Source organism: Phocoena sinus, chromosome 18 (genome assembly GCF_008692025.1).
Source record: "Phocoena sinus isolate mPhoSin1 chromosome 18, mPhoSin1.pri, whole genome shotgun sequence".
Classification (NCBI taxonomy): domain Eukaryota; kingdom Metazoa; phylum Chordata; class Mammalia; order Artiodactyla; family Phocoenidae; genus Phocoena; species Phocoena sinus.
In genome coordinates, this window is record NC_045780.1 from 6344655 (window position 1) to 6364373 (window position 19719).

General features: G+C 42.8%; 1 protein-coding gene across 1 annotated transcript in view; it reads left to right on the forward strand.

The window, feature by feature from the left end:
* MTUS2 (microtubule associated scaffold protein 2) overlaps positions 1-19719 on the forward strand; it is a 415310-nt gene that overhangs the window by 182354 nt on the left and 213237 nt on the right. The gene's annotated exons all lie outside the window — the stretch shown is intronic.

Genomic DNA, 19719 nt, shown 5'->3' on the forward strand with positions numbered 1-19719 from the left:
CCATCTTAACAAAAGCATCACTATCAGATCTTCCCTATAAGAAATACTAAAAAGAGTCCTTTAGTAAAAGAAATGACAAGGGGATTAATATAGTAAACTAGGCAATAGCTATATATTTAACACAAAAGAAAGCAGTCAGTAATGGAGGAAGAAAGGAATAAAAAGGATATAAGTAATATAGAAAACAAATAGCAAAATGGCAAACACAAATTCTGCCTTATCAATAATCATATTAAATCAAATGAATTAAACATTCCAATTAAAAGGCAGAGAGGTGAACACTGGATTAAAAAAAAACTGTATCCAATTGTATGCTATGTACCAGAGACACACTTTAGATTTAATTCAGACACAAATAGGTGAAAATAAAAGAATGGAAAAAGATATACTGTACAAACAATATACAAAAGGGAACTAGAATCTGTACGTTAATATCAGACAAAATAGATTTGAAGATAAAAATTATTACTAGAAACAAAGAAGAATAACATGATAAAAGATTAATCTATTGAGATTACATAGCAATTATACACATATATGCACCAAACAACTGAGACCCAAAATACACGAAGCAAAAATTGAAAGAATTGAAGAGAGAAATAGAGAATTCAACAATAATAGTTAAAAACTTCAACACTCCACTTTGGATAATATATAGAGCACCTAGGGAGAAGATCAATAAGAAAATGGAAAACTTTAACAATATTATAAATCAACTAGACCTAATAGGCTTCTTTTTTTTTTTTTTTTTTTTTTTTTTTTGCCGTGCATGGGCCTCTCACTGTTGTGGCCTCTCCCATTGCGGAGCACAGGCTCCGGACGCGCAGGCTCAGCAGCCATGGCTCACGGGCCCAGCCGCTCCATGGCATGTGGGATCTTCCTGGACCGGGGCACGAACCCGTATCCCCTGCATCAGCAGGCGGACTCTCAACCACTGCGCCACCAGGCAAGCCCAGACCTAATAGACTTCTGTGGGACACTCAACTAACTAGTAGCAGAACATACATTCTTCCCAAGTGCACATGAAACATTCTCCAGGACAGACCATATATTAGGCCATAAAACAAGCCTCAGTGAATTTAAAAGGATTGAAATTATACAAACTATGTTATTCAATGGCTGTGGAATAAAATTAGGAATAAACAAGTGAAAGAAATTTGGGAAATAAAAAACACACTCCACAATAACCAATGAGTCAAAGAAGAATCCCAAGAGAAAAATTGAAAAATACTTTGAGATGAATGAAAATGAAAACATAACATGCCAAAACTTATGGGAGGGCTTCCCTGGTGGCACAGTGGTTGAGAGTCTGCCTGCCGATGCAGGGGACACAGGTTCGTGCCCCAGTCTGGGAAGATCCCACATGCCGTGGAGCAGCTGGGCCCATGAGCCATAGCTGCTGAGCCTGTGCGTTCTGAGCCTGTGCTCCGCAACGGGAGAGGCCACAACACTGAGAGGCCCATGTACCAAAAAAAAAAAAAAAAAAAAAAAAAAAAAACTTATGGGATACAACTAAAGTGGTGCCTAGATGGAAATTTATAGCTGTGGATGCATATGTTAAATTATATGAGAGATCTCAAATCAGGAATCTTCCATGCTTAGAAATTAGAAAAAGAAGATGAGACAAAACCCAATGCAAGCATAAGGAAGGAAACAAGATTAGAGAGGAAGTAAATAAATAGAGAACAGAAAAATAATAGAGAAAATCAATGAAACCACAAGTTCTTAAAAAATCAACAAAATTGAAAAGAAAAAAGAGAGAAGACTCAAATTACTAAAGTCAGTAATGAAAGAGGGGAGGGACATTACTATCAACTTTAGAGAAATAAAAAGGTTTATAAGGGGATACTATGACCAATTGTAGACCAAGAAATTAGATGATGTGGATGAAAGGGACACATTCCTAGAAATAAAACTGCTTTGAGCATTAAATGGGATGTTTGTAGAGCTATTATTATAGGTATTGGCTGATAGTTATTGCTAAATAGATGTTAGTTACTGTTAAACACATAGACTTATTCATTCCTATCCATCCTTAATGTCATAAATTCAGAAACATTTCCGTAAAGATACCTCACTTTCCATTGCAGATTACTTTACCTGTTACCAAAATTAATGTAATTTAGTTTAATTTTTGGACCAGGGTAGGTTCTGACCTGTGTTTGGAGACTCAGTTCCACAGGCTGCAGCATCGTCGGTTTCTTGCTTCTGGTGTCTGCCCCGTGGTGGGTGAGGCTGGTCTAGAGGCTTGTGCAGGCTTCCTGGTGGGAGGGGCTGGTGCCTGCCCACTGGTGGGTGGAGCTGGGTCTTGGCCCTCTCGTGGGCAGGGCCGTGCCACAGGGCATGTCTGGAGGTGACTGTGGGCTCGGGAAGTCTCTAGGCAGTCTGTCTGTTGATGCGTGGGGCTGTGTTCCCGCCCTGTGGGTTGCTTGGCCTGAGGTGTCCCCGTGCTGGAGCCTGCAGGCTGTTCGGCGGGGCCAGGTCTCAGCGCCAAGGACCCAAGCTGTCTGCCTCCAGCCTGAGTTCACTCACCTCTAGATGGACACTCCCCAGTATGTCCAGCACCAGCTTTATGACCCCAGAGAGCGCCAAAGCTGCCCCCCACCTCCCCAGGAGACCCTCCAAGACCAGCAGGTAGGTCTGGCCCAGGCTCCCGTGGAGTCACTGCTTTTGCCCTGGGTCCTGGTGCCTGTGAGACCTTGTGTGCGCCCTCCGAGAGTGGAGTCTCGTTTCCCCTAGTCCTGTGCAGTTCCTGTGATCGAGCCCCGCTGGCCTTCAAAGCCAAATGCTCTGAGGGCTTCTCCTCCTGAGGCCGGACCCCTAGGCTGAGACTTACGAGCTCACAAGCCCACGAACGCCATACTCAAGTTTTTATACCTCCAACTGTTTTAAACATAGCCCAGATAAGCAGACTTTTAGCCATTTATAGCCTGCCTGCTTTCCATACACGATAAAGCTGGGCCCAGCATCTGCAAGCCACAGGTAAGATAAGCCATGGGCTCTAAGGACCCCAAGCTGCTGCTGCCCTTCGGAGCACTCAGACCCAGAGACTCCTGCCACACTGCTGAGCAACGTCACCAAGTGTCCTCTCCTGTTCCTCTCTCCCCCAGGAGTCCCCTGGCCTTCCTTTCCTTCTGAGTAGCAAGCCAGTGTGGTAGCCTCTGGACCAGCCTAGGCTGTGAGGGACGTCCCCTGCACGCAAGCCGTCAAAGCATCATCCAGTAACGCTTATGTGTGCTACTGCCACCTGTGGTCATATCTTTCCTTGCTCAGCCCTGAAATTCCTCGAATCCCCTACACAGGCACCATGGGGGTAAACAGACAACATGTAGATTCTGGAAGTCAGAAAACGTTAGAAAGAGAAGCACCGCTGGCCAGATCAGATGCAGGTCAGCTCTGAGCCTGGGAAGCACCTGAGTCCGGCAACCCGGAACTCAGGATCCTGCTCGGGATGCGGGTAGTGTGGAGGTCCTGGAGTCCCCAGGGGCCCTCACACCAGCCTGGGGTGCTCTGCTGACTTGTCAATTACAGGTTCACCTCATCTCTAGAAGGTGTGGCACTCGGGATCACGGGAAGGAACGTTCAGGACTTTCACAAGCGTTAGGTTCAAGAAGTTCATCATTGGGAACTTCTTAGAAACTTCTTCAGAAGATAGAAAGCCAAAAGTAATTTGTTTTGTTACAGAGATCTTTTTTGTTCCTAAGGAAGAGACGATTACAATTTTTAGTATTTATCTCACTCCGTGGAGAGACAGCCTCCCATGTGTTAAATTCTCATAACAGTTCTTCATGTTATCTTCACAATATTAAGGCTATAAAGCTATCTTTGTTTTAGTTAAGTCATTAAAACTGGCAATACCCACTTAGGATAAAAATCATTTTCTCTAGCCCAGGCAAGGGGACCCTTAAAGAAATTCACTGGAGGGAGAAAAAAAAAAGAGAGTTTTTTTTCTCCTGTAATTACTTAACTTGCCAATTTACTTGATTAATCTTTTGCTCTTTTATGTAGCCCAACCACATGTCTTTTTGTTTGTTTTCCTTTATTACACTTAAAATATAATTTATTGCCCATTGGATTAAGCTGGGAAGCACCATCTCACAGCTGAAGTGGACCCCAAGCAGTCGCTCTTATGGAAGGAGGGGACAGTGTCTTCAGTGATTAATCCTCGAGGGTCCACCTATTTTTTCTTCTCCCATGTGCTCTAGTAATAATAAAAGTAACATTGTGACGGCTGACACAATATGGCACTTACGTTAATATGTGCTTTTCACATATTAACTCAATGTTTATGCCACCTATGAGTTAAGTACTTCTTTTAAAATTGAAGGATAGTTGATTTATAATATTGTGTTAGTTTCAGGTGTACAGCAAAGTGATTTGGTGATACATATATGTGTGTGTGTGTGTGTGTGTGTGTGTGTGTGTGTGTGTATCTATATATCTATATTCTTTTTCTTCTATGCTTTTCCATTATAGGTTACTACAAGGTATTGAATATAGTTCCCTGTGCTATACAGTAAACTCTTGTTGTTTATCTATTGAGTTAAATACTATTTGAACCCCATTATTCAGGTGGGAAAACCAAGGCAAAGAAAAATGCCCAGATTTATAAAGCTAGCAAGTGGTAGAGTTGGGATTCAAACCCAGGTCATCTGGCTCCAGAATCCATGGTCCACATGCTCGGCCACCTCTGCTAAGCCCCAGGCTGTGGAGGTGGTCGGAACACTCATGTGTCTTGGAATTGGTTTGACCTCACTGTGGCCTTGACAGACTCCCAGGAGAGCTCAGGGGCCTGTGGGTAGTAGGCGCAGGCGAGCACGAGAAGCTGCATTGATTGGACGCAGCAGATCAGTGCTGCTGGATAGAGAGGATGAACTTGCTTGGCATTTTTTCCTAGTTAACTGTGCTCTCATTCTCAAGCTAGAGCACTTCGTGTGTGTAACTTAGTGCCTTGTCATTCCAGCACTTTGGAGGTTATCAGAGTAACAGTGTCGTGGCACTCTATCAGCCAAGGGCTGCTTCCCAGGCATTTCTGGACCGTGAAACCTTGCCCACAGTTAGCCTGGGGGCATTTACATCATCACCATAGTGGACTCTGGTGACTACGTGTTTTCCCCTTTTAATTCAAACAGCCAGGTGTGAGTGATTTGCTCTGAGAATACGTCGGCATAGCCATGTCATTACAGAAGGGCTCTCTGGAACCCTGTGCAGAGACGCGGGAGCATCATCTACAGCTGCCACGTGGCCGGATGTCGGGGCCTAGAGGTCTTGGTCCTGGGCATCCTCAGACCCATTGCTCCGGAGTCTCAGGGTGCCTCAGCTTGTCCAGGTCGTAATCATTGTTAATCGTACTGTTGTTGGAGGTTCAGAAATCCATCTGAGTTTGAGGGTGACTCTTTAGACAGTGATGAGCAGTAGGAAATGGGAAAACGTCACAGGGAATCTCAATCTCTTGCTGGCTTCAACATTCCGTGGCTGGCACTAGGATTTCCAAGATACCAATGTGTTTTTGTTTTTGCCTCGTTTGCATAATTGGCTCAGAGGGAATCTGATTTATGAGGAGAAGTACAGGTATAAGAACAGTGATGAGGGCCTCCCTGGTGGCGCAGTGGTTGAGAGTCCGCCTGCCGAGGCAGGGGACACGGGTTCATGCCCCGGTCCGGGAAGATCCCACGTGCCGCGGAGCGGCTGGGCCCGTGAGCCATGGCCGCTGAGCCTGCGCGTCCGGAGCCTGTGCTCCGCAACGGGAGAGGCCACAACAGTGAGAGGCCCACGTACCGCAAAAAAACCCCACAAAAAACAATAAAAAGAAAGAAGAGTGATGAGAAGCACTTGTTAAGGAGAAAGGTGATAATTAACTCTTGTCTCCCTGGGTACCAGCATAACTGAGATTTTGACATCCTGGCAGCTAGGGAATGAGCCTGTGTTCTCTATGCTTCTGGAAGCTCTTTTGCAGTGTTTGTGAAGAAGGCTAACTAATGTGCAAACGGTGGGCTGAGGACCGTGGGGTATCTGGGCTGCTGTGCCCAAGAGACCACAGCTGGACTGAGCCAGCGCTGAACATCAGACCACTCAGCGGATGATGACCCTGGGAAATCTTGGGGGTGGGGCTAAGTGTCAGCCTACTGCTCCCTGATCACGAGAGCCTTCATATTCAGACCTGAAAAGAAAGCGCAATAGCTCAGGGTACATTTTCCCTGAGTGTCTCTCTGACTTTTTTGAATGGGTGTGGTTGTACAGTAATGACTGTGAAATCACATAATCATCAGTTTCTTGTACCGGCCCCTTTACCATAGCGAAGTCTCCAGGACCTTGCAGAGTAGGACTTTGTACGGCATCTGCAAAGAAATATGTCAGTGACGTGGTGAGTATAATGCAGTGAGTTATTTCCCAAGTGGTAAATAAAGCTGGGAAGAGCTGTTAACAGCCTGCAAGTCCATAAGGATGTCATAACTCTCAAAATTTGCTTTGTGTCAAAATATTTTATTGAAGCATTGATGGTACTTGGGCAAAATTTAATGAGTAGTAAATCAGTCAAATTAAGTGATTACAGTTTGTGTGTATATGCTCATAAACTTCATCTAGGTCTTAAGTGTTTTGTTCAGGTTTTCTGAGACTGGGATTTAGTGAGATCATGCTTGGGAAAAGGTCGAGGTTAGTAAGTATACGGAATAATAGGTGTGTAATTGTGTTCAAGGCATGAAACCTGCTTGTTAAAAAAGCTAGCCATGTCTCATTTCCCATACTCCACTTGAAATTTCAGTCGTTTGTTTTTAAACCCAAACTGGTGCATTATCTCTGAGGCCACAGTCAAGCTGCCTACAGAACACTTAGGAACGGCACTCTGTGTTTTAAATTTATTAATCCCAGAGTGGTTGAAAAGCAGACATGGTAAATTAAGATGTAAGACAGACGGTAGGATGCCTTCGGTGTGAGAGGAAGAGGTGGGGGAGAAGATATCATGGAAGTACTGGAGGAGAAGATATAACCAAAAGATGCATTTCGTATTTTCATCCGGGATTAATTCACTGGGGAGACTGAATCAATAGCATAAGTTTACGTATTAGACCAATGAGCAGAACATTGAAAATGGATTATTTCCAGCCTTCTGACTGCAGAAGTCATGTTAATATAACTTGAAGATGTAAAAAATTAATAAACAGAAACCTCAATTAAATGGAGCTGGGGGTCCAGAAGAGGGAGCTCTCAGGACCCGTGAAGCTCCTCTGCTTTCCTTTTCCCTTTTCAGCCAACGAAAAGCCATGGACTGACTTTAGCCCTCCCAATTTCCTTTCCCCTCTATAAAATTCTTCTCCTTCCCTTGCCATGTGGGGACTTGCACATGACTCGCCATGGTTACAGACCCTGAATTGCAATTCTCTTCTGATCCTGAATAAACCCATCTTTGCTCTAGAGATATCTGGCAGTCAGTTTGTTTTAGGTCAGCAGAGATCTCTTTGCGGTTGCTAAACAATGCAGGAGCTGATAGGAGACTGATACTCCTTGGGTATAATTCTTGTTTTCTCAGGCAGTGATGTGGAGTACTGAGTCAGGGAAAACTAGAAAGGGGGAAAGTAGTAGAGCTCACCATTCAATTCCGTTAAGCACTTCTGGGCCAGGCATTGTATTAAGTCTTAAGAGGTACAATCGTTAATAGGTCACAGCTCTTGGATTGGTGTTGAAAGATACACAGAGTGTCATCTTCCAAAAGAGAGGAGAGTTGAAAGCCCTATGGGGGGGAAAGCCCTATGGAAGGGTTCTCAGCTCAGCCTGGCCCGGTCAGGAGGGTCATCCCGGTGAAGGTGGGGCCTGCGCAGTTGTCGGGGGAGTGCTTCATGAGGGGAAGCAACCTAAGCAAAAAAAAAAAAAAAAAAAAAAAACAGAAGCAAAAAGCAGTGTGATGTGTTCAAGGAACTAAAAGAAATGCGTATTTTGGAAGCATCAAAGGGGGTGGGGCACTGAGAGGTAGGCCTGGCAATGGATTCCTGGGCTGCATCAAGGAAGGCCTGTGCACTTGCTCCGGAGTCTGAAGGTGGCACCTTTGAAGGTGACTGACGTGAACAGATGGGTGTTTTCCAGAGATGGCTCTGGCAGCAGGGAAGGGAGGAAGATGAATTTGAGAATCACAGAGGCTGTCCAGATAACCAAGCTGAGATGACGCAGGCTTCAAGTCCTGCAGATGTTACAGAAAGATGTGCACACCTACATTTTGTGGATTTCTTTAGTCTATTTTTAAAAAATATTTCTTTCTTTATTTATTTTGGCTGTGTGGGGTCTTGTTTGGTCTCCTCTCTCTCTAGTTATGGCACACGTGGGCTTCAGAGCATGTGGGCTCTGTAGTTGCCATGCATGAGCTCTCTAGTTGAGGCACACGGGCTCAGTAGTTGTGGCTCACGGGCTTAGTTGCCCTGCAGCATGCAGGATCTTAGTTCCCGACCAGGGATCGAACCCGTGTCCCCTGCACTGGAGGGCGGATTCTTAACCACTGGACCATTAGGGAAGTCCCTAGTCTATTTTTTTTTTTAAAGTAAGAGCTGTTGTAAACACGGAGAAAAGCATAGGAAGTAACACAAACATCCATCTTCCAACCATAAAGGTTTAACAGGTATTAATATTTAACGTAATTTGATAAGGAGATAAAACATTACAGTTTAGTTAGATTTTCCTGTGAACCTCTCCTCAGTCTGTCTCCTCCTCATATGAATTTGGTACTTATTATTCCCTTGCGTGTGTTTTATATTTTGCTACACATATTTGTACCTACACCTAAAATACAGTATTTTTTTTACATATCTTACATTTTTACGTCAATGTTATCAAACTATATGTAATATTCCATAACTTTTTCCATTCTCCTTTTTTTTTTAAGTTTACGGTGTACAGCATGATGATTTTTTCCCCCTTTATTTACTTATTTTTAATTGAAGTTTAGTTGATTTACAGTGTTGTGTTAGTTTCAGGTGTACAGCAAAGTGATTCAGTTACACACACACACATATATATAAATCTATTCTATTTCAGATTCTTTTCCTTTATAGATTATTACAAGATATTGAATATAGTTCCCTGTGATATACATAGACCCTTGTTGGTTATCTGTTTTTTATGTAGTAGTGTGTATGTGTTAATCCCAAACTCCTATTTTATCCCTTCCCCCTTTCCACTTTGGGAACCATCAGTTTGTCTTCTATGTCTGTGAGTCTATTTCTGTTTAATAAATAAGTTCATTAGTATCAGTTTTCTAGATTCTACATACAACTGATATCATACGATATTTGTCTTTCTCTGTCTGACTTACTTCACTGCCATTATCTTTTAAATATATCCATGTTGATACATCATTTAGCTTGAGCTTTTCCTGACAACTATTATACAGTGTTGTGGTGTGTCCTACAATGTGTATATTTGTACTGTTGATGAACACATTGTTTATTTCACTTTAGACTATTTCTAGCAGCGGGCTCTGAGCAGCTGTCACAGCCTATCTCACCGAGGGTCCCCTGGAGAATTAAGCCCTAATGCCCCAGATCACCCATTATTTGTATGCATTAATTTCTTGCCTACGCATCTAGAACTGTGCTAGTTAAGTAACCTGTGCCCCCAGCAATGGAAGCGTGGAGTCTTAACCACTGGACCGCTCCTTGGGAGTTTTGAGAAGATAATCCTCCAGTCATTACGGTTCAGATGAGAACCACTTGTTGAGAAAATCTCTGAGTAGAATTGCTGGGTGTGTCATAAGGTATGTGCACAGTTCTTCTTTCAACCAGGTGTGGGCAGAGGCCCTTCAAAGTGATGCTCCAATTCGCTGTATAAAAAGACTGTTCCCCATCTTTGCCAATAGTTGTTGCTGTCAGATTTTTCTGTCTTTGCCAACTGAGGGGCATTAATAGTATTGTAACGTTTTAATTTTTGTTTTCCTAATTATTAGTCTGTGTGAGCACCTTTTTTGAATATAATTTTTGTGACTAGATTTCTTCTACTAATTGCTGATTTATATGCTTTCCATTTTTCTATTCAGGTATTGCCTTTTCCTTACTTATTTTATTCTTATACATTCTGGTTACCAATCCTTGGTTCATTATATGAATATCAGATATATTTTAAATTTACTTATGGCATCTGTTTTGGACACAGGTTTTTCACTTTAATTTAATTTTAAACAGATTTATCAATCTTTTCCTTTATGGTTTGTGCTCTTTGTGTTTCATGAGAAATTCTTTCCTACCCATGCTTTTCCCCCAGTATATTTCTCTAAAGATTTCAAAATTCACTTTTCATACTATAGTTTTTATTCCTCCTGCAACTGATCAGTTGATTTTTTTGGGGGGGGGGGTACGCGGGCCTCTCACTGCTGTGGCCTCTCCCATTGCGGGGCACAGGCTCCGGACGCGCAGGCTCAGCGGCCATGGCTCACGGGCCCAGCCGCTCCGCGGCATGTGGGATCTTCCCGGACCGGGGCACGAACCCGCGTCCCCTGCATCGGCAGGTGGACTCTCAACTACTGCGCCACCAGGGAAGCCCCTGATCAGTTGATTTTTATGTGTAGCATGAGGTAGAGGTCTCATTTCATTTTGTTCTTCAGAGATAACCAGGGGCCCAGGAACTACTTATTAAACAGTCTTTGCACATGGCCAGGGTTCACCCCCATCTCCTTGCTTTTCAATGTGTCTAGGATTGTTTCTGAGCTCTCTGCTCTGCTGAATTCTGTTTGTCTCTGTGTCAGCACTGCACTGTCTTAATTACATTAGCTTTACCCTACGTTTTGAGATGTGGCAGGGAAATTTCTCTCTGTCATTATCTTGCCTATTCTTGGACATTTGCTCTTACATATGAAGTCTAAAGTCAGTTTGTTTAGCTAAAAAGTAAAATTCTTAGGATTTTTTATTATAATTATTCTTTGAGTTAATAGAATAATTTGGGGAGAACTAATATTTATAGTATTGTTTTCTTTTCATGAATATGCTCTATCTTTGCATATATTCAGGTGTTCTTTTGTGTCTCTCAGTAGCACTTCGTAATTTATTGATACTTCAAAAAGACCCGTCACGTCTTCTGTATGATTTAGTCCTGGGTGCCTTGTAACTCCCTAGCTGTTATCTCTTCAAATGTTTCTCCTGGGGCTTCCCTGGTGGCGCAGTGGTTGAGAGTCCGCCTGCCGATGCAGGGGACACGGGTTCGTGCCCCGGTCCGGGAGGATCCCACGTGCCGCGGAGCGGCTGGGCCCGTGAGCCATGGCCGCTGAGCCTGCGCGTCTGGAGCCTGTGCTCCGCAAAGGGAGAGGCCACAGCAGTGAGAGGCCCGCGTACCGCAAAAAAAAAAAAAAAAAATGTTTCTCCTGCTCTTCATCTATCTCCTGGGTCGCTTAACTGTTCATCTTACGTTGCTGCTTTGTGGGTGAATTCTGCAGAGCCCTCTTCTAATTCACTAAATCTTGCTTCCACCATCCAGTCTAGAGTTCATCCCACCTGAACTGTTTTTATTTATTTAAATGACTGTGTCTTCCATTTCCAGACATTCTAGTTATTTCTCTTCTGGATCTATATGTTGTTACATTTCTTCCTGTTTTCATTCCATAAGGTCTTGGTGGTTTGTTTTTTTTAATGGGTGTATTTTATTTCTCTGAGTATCCTAAACATACTTATTTTAAAATCTTTGTCAGACTAGTCCATGAAATGAATTCATTCATGGTAAATTCATGTCGATTTTGCTAGCTGTGTTTCTTAGCATTAGCTGTATTAATATTTTGAGGCTTTGGCTTACTCATTTTGTTATTACTGTTTCTCTTTTTCCCCCTCCACGTTTGCCTTCCCTGCCTTGTGTCTGCCAGGCCCTGAGTTGTCCAGTCAAAACGAGGTCCTCATAGGTGACTTGAGCTCCTGTGCCATGATGACTCTGATCCAGTCCAGTGCAGTGGGATGTAGTGGGAGGTGGGACGGTGGGGGGGGGGGGCGGGGAGAGGCAGGCGGAGGCTGCCACGGTTCCCGTCACCAGGCTGTGTCTGCTTCTTTTAACCTTGCTAGGTCTGCAGTGAACAGCAGACTTGTTCAGCGTCCTTCACAAGGCTGGCCACCATCTCTGATGGCCACTCTGGGCAGTGCAGTGCAGTGTATCCCTGCCCCCATGGGAATCTGTCTCCAGACTGGGAGCCTCGTGGACCCTTCCCACGGCTTCATGTTCTGTTCCAATCCGGATTCACAAATCTATCTCCGTTTGGAAGACGACCATGGTTACTTCTATTTATATTTTAAATCTGTCATGGGCGTATGTTTGGAGCGGAGGATATACATCAAGATGTGATCATATTTTGCCATCTTGACTAGTCCCCAAACCTGATTTTAGAAAAGATAATTTGCAGAGGGGTGTGGTGTTACCGTCACATTTGCCTATCACAATTCTGCATCCTTTCAGTCCCTGCTCCCATCAGTCTTTATGATCATAGAATTGAGGGTGACATTCTTTCAGTGAATCATATCATGATCCACCAGCTGAAAGATTAATTCAGAAAACATGATTAGAAAGAGACATCTGAATAGTTTTATCTGAGACATAAGGCATGGACATCAGTGACAGGATTTAAATAACTGCAATGAATTCTCTTTAGTTTTCTTGTCTTACCCAATTAGCATCAAAATGTTTTTACCAGTTTAGGTAAGGCAGTGTCAGAAAGTCTAACTGCTTTGTTGGTCATAAATTATCACTGTTCGTGTGCTGACTGAAAGAATACTTTCTGTCACTAAAATACCCAGTTTCCCTTTTGGAACAAGAATGATAATACAACGGTAATATTGTTCTGGGATGTACCATACTCTGTGTAATTTTTTCAACAATTTGTCAGCAGTCTAAGTAAATAAGAAATTGTGCCTCCTCTTTAATAAACTCTCTCTGTTCATTACTTCATGCTTCTAGCGTACAATGTCCTGTAGAATTAGGGCTGTGTCTCCCAAGATGCCATATTAAATTTAAGTTAGTGCCGGCCGTATTTTTCCAGTGTTGCACGGAGTTAATATTAGCCTGTATCTCATCTTCTTCAGCCATCAATCTTAGAACGTGCTAATGAAGCAACCTCCCTCAGATTGAAAAGATAACATTACAGATTCTAAGTGGACCTTTCAGATTTGCCCTCATTTTTATCTCAAATTAAAATGAAAATGGTATAATGTACTCGCGGGATAGTTCATTGTTGGCTCTGCCAAATAATATTTGACATTATGGCCAAATTTAACGCTCAGCGTCTAAGTGGCTTTTTATGTTCTCATTTACACTATGGAGAGAAGATGTTGGCATTAGATTTTTTTTTAAGTAGTGTTTTTGCTGTAATTGAGACATGACAATTTTGGACATATTATAAAAAAGAATTATTCATTTAACAAATGATTAATGTGTTTATATTGTATGTAAACTTTCATTCATTAACTTTTTTTGGTTTGTTTTTATGTATTGATTGATTGGCATTAGATTTTTTTAAAAAACCCTGTCAGTATCGGTCATTTGTTTGTTTATTTATTTGGCCACACCATGCAGCATGAGGGATCTTCGTTCCCTGACCAGGGATGGAACATGCGCCCCTTGCAGGGGAAGCGTGGAGTCCTAACCACTGGACCTCTGGGGAAGTCCCGGCATTAGATTTTAAATGTTTGTAATAGCAGAGCTTTTCATGTGAAGAATTCAGAGAGCGGGACACCCTTGCTCCATCAGAGGCTACATCACTTGATACTTTGTGGAAACTCCATTTGAATTCCCAAAACAAGACCGAGATTCATTCTTTTTTTTTTTTTTTGCCGTACGCGGGCCTCTCACTGTTGTGGCCTCTCCCGTCGCGGAGTACAGGCTCCGGACGCGCAGGCTCAGCGGCCATGGCTCACGGGCCCAGCCGCTCCGCGGCATGTGGGATCTTCCCGGACCAGGGCACGAACCCGTGTCCCCTGCATTGGCAGGCGGACTCTCAACCACTGCACCACCAGGGAAGCCCGAGATTCATTCTTTAAATGTTAAACGTGACATAAACATTTTTTCCCCTACAAATCTTTAAGACTATAGAATTCAGTAGGGATCATCAAAATCCATAGAATGTGGAAATAAATTCTTAAAAACTTGAATTGCTTTTATTTACACTTGGAACCTTTTAAATTGGTTTTTAAATAAATTTATTTATTTTAGGCTGCATTGGGTCTTCCTTGCTGCACGCGGGCTTTCTCTAGTGGCGAGCGGGAGCTACTCTTCGTTGCAGTGCGCGGGTTCCTCTTCGTTGCACGCGGGCTTCTCGTTGCGGTGGCTTCTCTTGCTGTAGAGCACAGGCTCTAGCGCGGGCTTCAGTAGTTCCAGCACACGACGGGCTCAGTAGTTGTGGCTCACAGGCTGTAGAGCGCAGGCTCAGTAGTTGTGGCGCACGGCCTTCGTTGCTCCGCGGCATGTGGGATCTTCCCGGACCAGGGCTCGAACCCGTGTCCCCTGCATTGGCAGGCGGATTCTTAACCACTGTACCACCAGGGAAGCCCCTGGAGCCTTTTTAATATTAAAATCTTTGCTGAGGAAAGGGGATCTCTTTATGCCTTTTTATCCAAAGAAATAAATTCGTATAACTAGAGATAACCACACAGATAAGCTTTGTGACTTATAAAACTTCACTTAAGTGCCACAGTTAAACCATTGTGAAGATGATGTTTGATTTTAGAATTGTTTCAAGAAGATTACAGATTTTAGAATGACAGCAGGATTCCTGGGTCTTCTTTCTTTTCTGCACTGTGCCTGGAACCCTAATCTGGAGGTGAGAGAGGTGGCCCCATCTCACACAGAAAAACCCCTGTTAGGTCATGAAAAATTGAGAGAGACCCGCCTCTGGCTGGGGGTGTCGGCCATCATTGAAGGTCTCCTTGCCGTGATGGATGGCTCTGTAACCTGGGGGCATGTGACCCAAGGCCCATTTCCTGGAGCTGTAGCAAGAGACCGAGCTTGGTGGCTTCTCTTCTAGCTGGGGAGGAACCAAGAAGCCCATCACGTCAACTTCTTCAGGCTGTCCCTAGACAGCGTCCTCTCCGGCATGCTGAGGAGACTCTGAGAACACTCTATTGCCACTTGGGCTGGGATGCTTTCCTTCTGTGAAAAACAGAGGAGGATAAAATTACAGTCAGGCTGATACTGTAATAGCCTCTGGGAGGGAAGTTACTTTATCCTTGGAATGAACTGGTGTCAGGCTTTGCTGTTGTAACTCCACCAGGTAACAGTTACGCACTATTCCTATAGGTTACGTACTGCTTCTCTCATGTGCTCTAGGACATCTCAAACTTGGCAGAGAAGAGAAAACCCACAGCCTAGAGAATATTAGAGTGTAGATAGCTGAAGGTCTCATGTTTCATTGAAGCCTTATGTGTTTTCCAAAAAATCGTGTGAACTTTGCATCTTATTCCAAAATATATCCAGTTTTACATTAATAGAATTATAGTGTCACTTTTGTGAATTATTACAGCCTTTTTGAAATGCAGTTTGGCAATATCTGTTAACATTAAAGATACATGTACCCTTTCACTCAGCAACCTTCTGGGAATCGGTCTCATAGAAATAAAAGCATCAGTACATCAAGATACATGTATAATGATACATATGACCACATGTCATGGCAAAAGTTGGAGTAAAATGAATGGCACTCAACAGGGAAGTCATTGAATATAAATTGTGGAGCCCCCACGTTGTGGAATTGTGCTGCCAGTAAAGAGGATGAACTGGAATTCTGCTGGGCGACTTGGAGGGATTTCTGCGAGTAAAGCAAAATGCAAGGAATACATCTAAGAGCCCATGTTTATAAAACAATGCCAGAATAACTGTATATGTTTCTGTATGTTTTGTAAATAATATTAGCATGAGGAAATAGGTAGCTCACCAGGTTACCTGTGGTAGGAGGGATGAAAGAAGGAGGAGGGAGGGGAAAAGAAAATATTGCATTTATATAATCATGTGAAGTTAGATATGTATGTGTGATCTGTGCAATACAAATTTTAAACAAACAAATTGCTCCTCTCTTGTAAATTCGGAAGCCGACAGACTCATGCTAAGTGGCTTTGCCCTCTCCCTGTCTCATCACAACATAGCCCTGGGACCAGTGATGTTCTCACTTGAGATACATGACCTGACAACATCCGTAGTGCGAAGGTCTGAGAGGCATAAGCCACCATGCTGCCTCCATCTGTTGGAGTGCCTGCCCTCTGGGGAGGTTCTGTTGGTCCTGCCATGACGTGAACGTGAAGGGGCTTCCTGACTGAGGCAGGCTGTGGACATTTTTAAGGTTCCCTAGACATTGGTACCTTGATTCTGAGGCCTGATTTCTGCTGGCTCTTCAAGCCTTTAAGTCGTCATCTGATTTGACCTCTAGCTTTCTGCAGTGATTCCTGGTTGTTTCTCTGGTCCCACCTTTGGTTATAGGCTTTGCTCTTGTTTTGACCTCTAACTTTCATGTAATGTCTACATTTGAACCATCCCTTTACTATAAAGTACTTTATTCCCTTTTTCCTTCATTCTCTTCTTTTTTTTTTTTTTTTTCCGGTACGCGGGCCTCTCACTGCTGCGGCCTCTCCAGTCGCGGAGCACAGGCTCCAGACGCGCAGGCCCAGCGGCCATGGCTCACGGGCCCAGCCGCTCTGCGGCATGTGGGATCCTCCTGGACCAGGGCACGAACCCGTGTCCCCTGCATCGGCAGGCGGACTCCCAAGCACTGCGCCACCAGGGAAGCCCAAGGATAGTTTTAAGATATACTATATTAAGTGTTATTTCCTTTCATTGACTTTTCATGGAACATTCTGGAACAACTGTGTTATTGATAACAGCAGAGAGTCAGGTGGATCTGTTCATGTTGCTTTAAAAGCATGAATCCTATAGGTGAATTTGGATGTTTGGGTTGGCCTCTGGCTCATTTTAGCTTACTAGTTTCTTTGCCTTGAAAACAGATGCATGGGATCTTTTTGGAAGGGAATCTTTTTTTTTTTTTTTTAAACATCTTTATTGGGGTATAATTGCTTTACAATGGTGTGTTAGTTTCTGCTTTATAACAAAGTGAATCAGCTTTACATATACATATGTTCCCATATGTCTTCCCTCTTGCATCTCCCTCCCTCCCACTCTCCCCATCCCACCCCTCCAGGCTGTCACAAAGCACCGGGCTAATATCTGGAAGGGAATCTTAAAGGTCATCTAATCTAACCATACTTCAAGTACAATAATACTTTCTAAAGCATCTCCACAGAGAGTTTGGCCAAATTTCTAAACATTTTCCTGTCACTATAAGACACTCACTGTCTCCAGAGGTAACTCATTTTCATCTGTGGGCATTTCTTCCTTAGTTATATTAAATTTGAATCTGACCAGAGATCTTTCTGTACTCTTACTGGCAGCCAGGTGAAAATCGGATTCTTTCTTGCTGATGATAACATCATCACGAGCCTCTAAAATGTTCCATACACAATGAGTAGCATTATGGCAAAAACTACCAGGCATCCCAGAAGAGAGGACCAAATAACTGAAAACCAAGAGGAAAAAACCCTGATAACATCACCTTGTGAGATGCTGGAAGGTTAGATTGCTGCTTCCTACTCTGCATAGTGCCCTGCACTGCAAGTCACTGAAAGCTTCAGGGAGAAAGCAGAGGGAAGGTCTGGCTCACATCTTACTATGTTTTGCTTCGTGCCGGTATGTTGGCTGCTTTGGTTGCTCTCTGATGTCTTCAAGCGGCTAAATTTTGTATTTTTGTGTGTGGGTGGTTGTCACTATTTTCTGTAGGAAGGTTGATGTACTACAAGCTATTCCTTCATAGTCAGAAGCAGACTGAACATACATGATAATGAAAAGTGTCAGTTAAACATGGGTAATTTAGTTTCATAAACTTTAAAATCAGATAACATTTTGGAGGAATTGAGGTTTCAGCTCCACAATCTGGGGACTAGAATTTGGGCCTTCATTTTCATTTCTAGAGACTAATTTAAGTATAGGAAAATGAGTTGAATTATTCATGCATATGACTTCACTAATAGTTCCTATATTTGTGTACTGCTTGTGAGTATCTCAACAAAAGAGGATCCAAATTATCTAGATGGGTTGCAGCATCATCTAAGGATGCCAAGTCTTTGATCCACTTTTTTACCCTCAGGATTCTGCTTGCATGATGAGGACAAATTTGCTTCTCAACACAAAGAAGTACCTTCAGCACCACCACCTGACTTTATACAGTATTGCTAAATACCATAGTATACATCTGGTCCATCCAGCCAAGCTTTGAATTGCTGTGGTTCAAGCTGTAGGAGTGTATCTAGTTCATAATTTTATGATGTTCTGTTTTTAACTTTTCAGTGCAAAGCCTTTCTTGGTGAATGATTCAATGAACTGACTCACATTATTCTTATACATGTTGTTGTTGAATGTTATGTAACATAACACGAACGTGTTATATTTTATATCATGTGTGATTTTACCACACATGGGAGGACTATCTTTAGACATGCTTATTACTACATTAAATTACCAAAAAAATCCCAAAACCCACTTAAATGCTTTTCCCAACCCATCAATATAAATAATTTCCTGCTGCTGTCTATCTCATGGGCACCATGTCCAACACTTCTTCAATCCCACCAATGTTCTCTTCAACCCACAAGTAGATGTAGTTTACAATGCTCTCATCAGCTGCAAGAGAAAATGTCGCAATTTATCTTTTTCATGCAACTTCACCTGCAAGTTTTCCATTAATTCCTCAACACCCTGAACAACAGTGTTTCCAGTCACACTTAGATTTCCACAAGGCTATTTCTGTCTGGTCAGGATACATAGTTACAGCTGTGTTCAATTAGCATTTTTATAAACTCACCATCCCTAAAAGGTTGACTGCTCAGCAGTTGTTTCACTTAATTCGTTATTTCACAGTTGCAGCTATTTCATTCACTTTGTTTCTATTAGAAACAAATCTGATAGTTTTTAATAGAAACAAAGTAGAATTTTCCCCTCATTTTATTAAGTTTTTCTTACAAATCTTTCCTTATGCCAGCATTTATTGTGGCTTATTTAAAAATGGCATCTTATGCCGTATTCTTTCAGTGCAGACACGCATGTTTGCATATTAAACACCTAGCATATTCCTCTGTGGAAGTGAAGGATATTACTTTCTCATGTTTTTTATGGCACATTCAGCTTTTTGGATCTGTCTTGTGTTTTCCTGCTCTTAATATGGATGAAGAAATATTTCACTTACTTCCATTCAAGTGTAAGAGAAACAGTGGCACAGCTTGGTGACTGATGGCGGCTGACATTGTGTGTTAGAGTTGGGTGGATGTTGGAGTTGGGTAGACATTAGAGAACAGTGGAGACTATGGCAAACTGAAGAGTCAGTGCCCTGTCTGAAGGTGGAAGCCACTACCCAACTCCAGCCAGGTGTCATTTAGTATATTTCCATATCTTCTGATTTTTTTTTTTAATTAAAGCAGAAATTCATATTTTTGGTGAAATCCCTCCATTTTGAATATTATGAATTCCATGATTTCCAAAAACAACGTGTGGGCCAAACATTGTGTCTGTTGAGCTGTCTTGGCTTGCAGGTGTCCCTTTGGAATCTCTGCTTTATATCCTCATAGACTCCAAGAATGTTAGAGCTGGAAGAAACTTTAGAGCGTATCAAAAATAAACTGCTGTTGAGGGGGAAGAATTCAGAACCCAGACTCCTGACTCCCATTTCAGGGCACTGCAGGT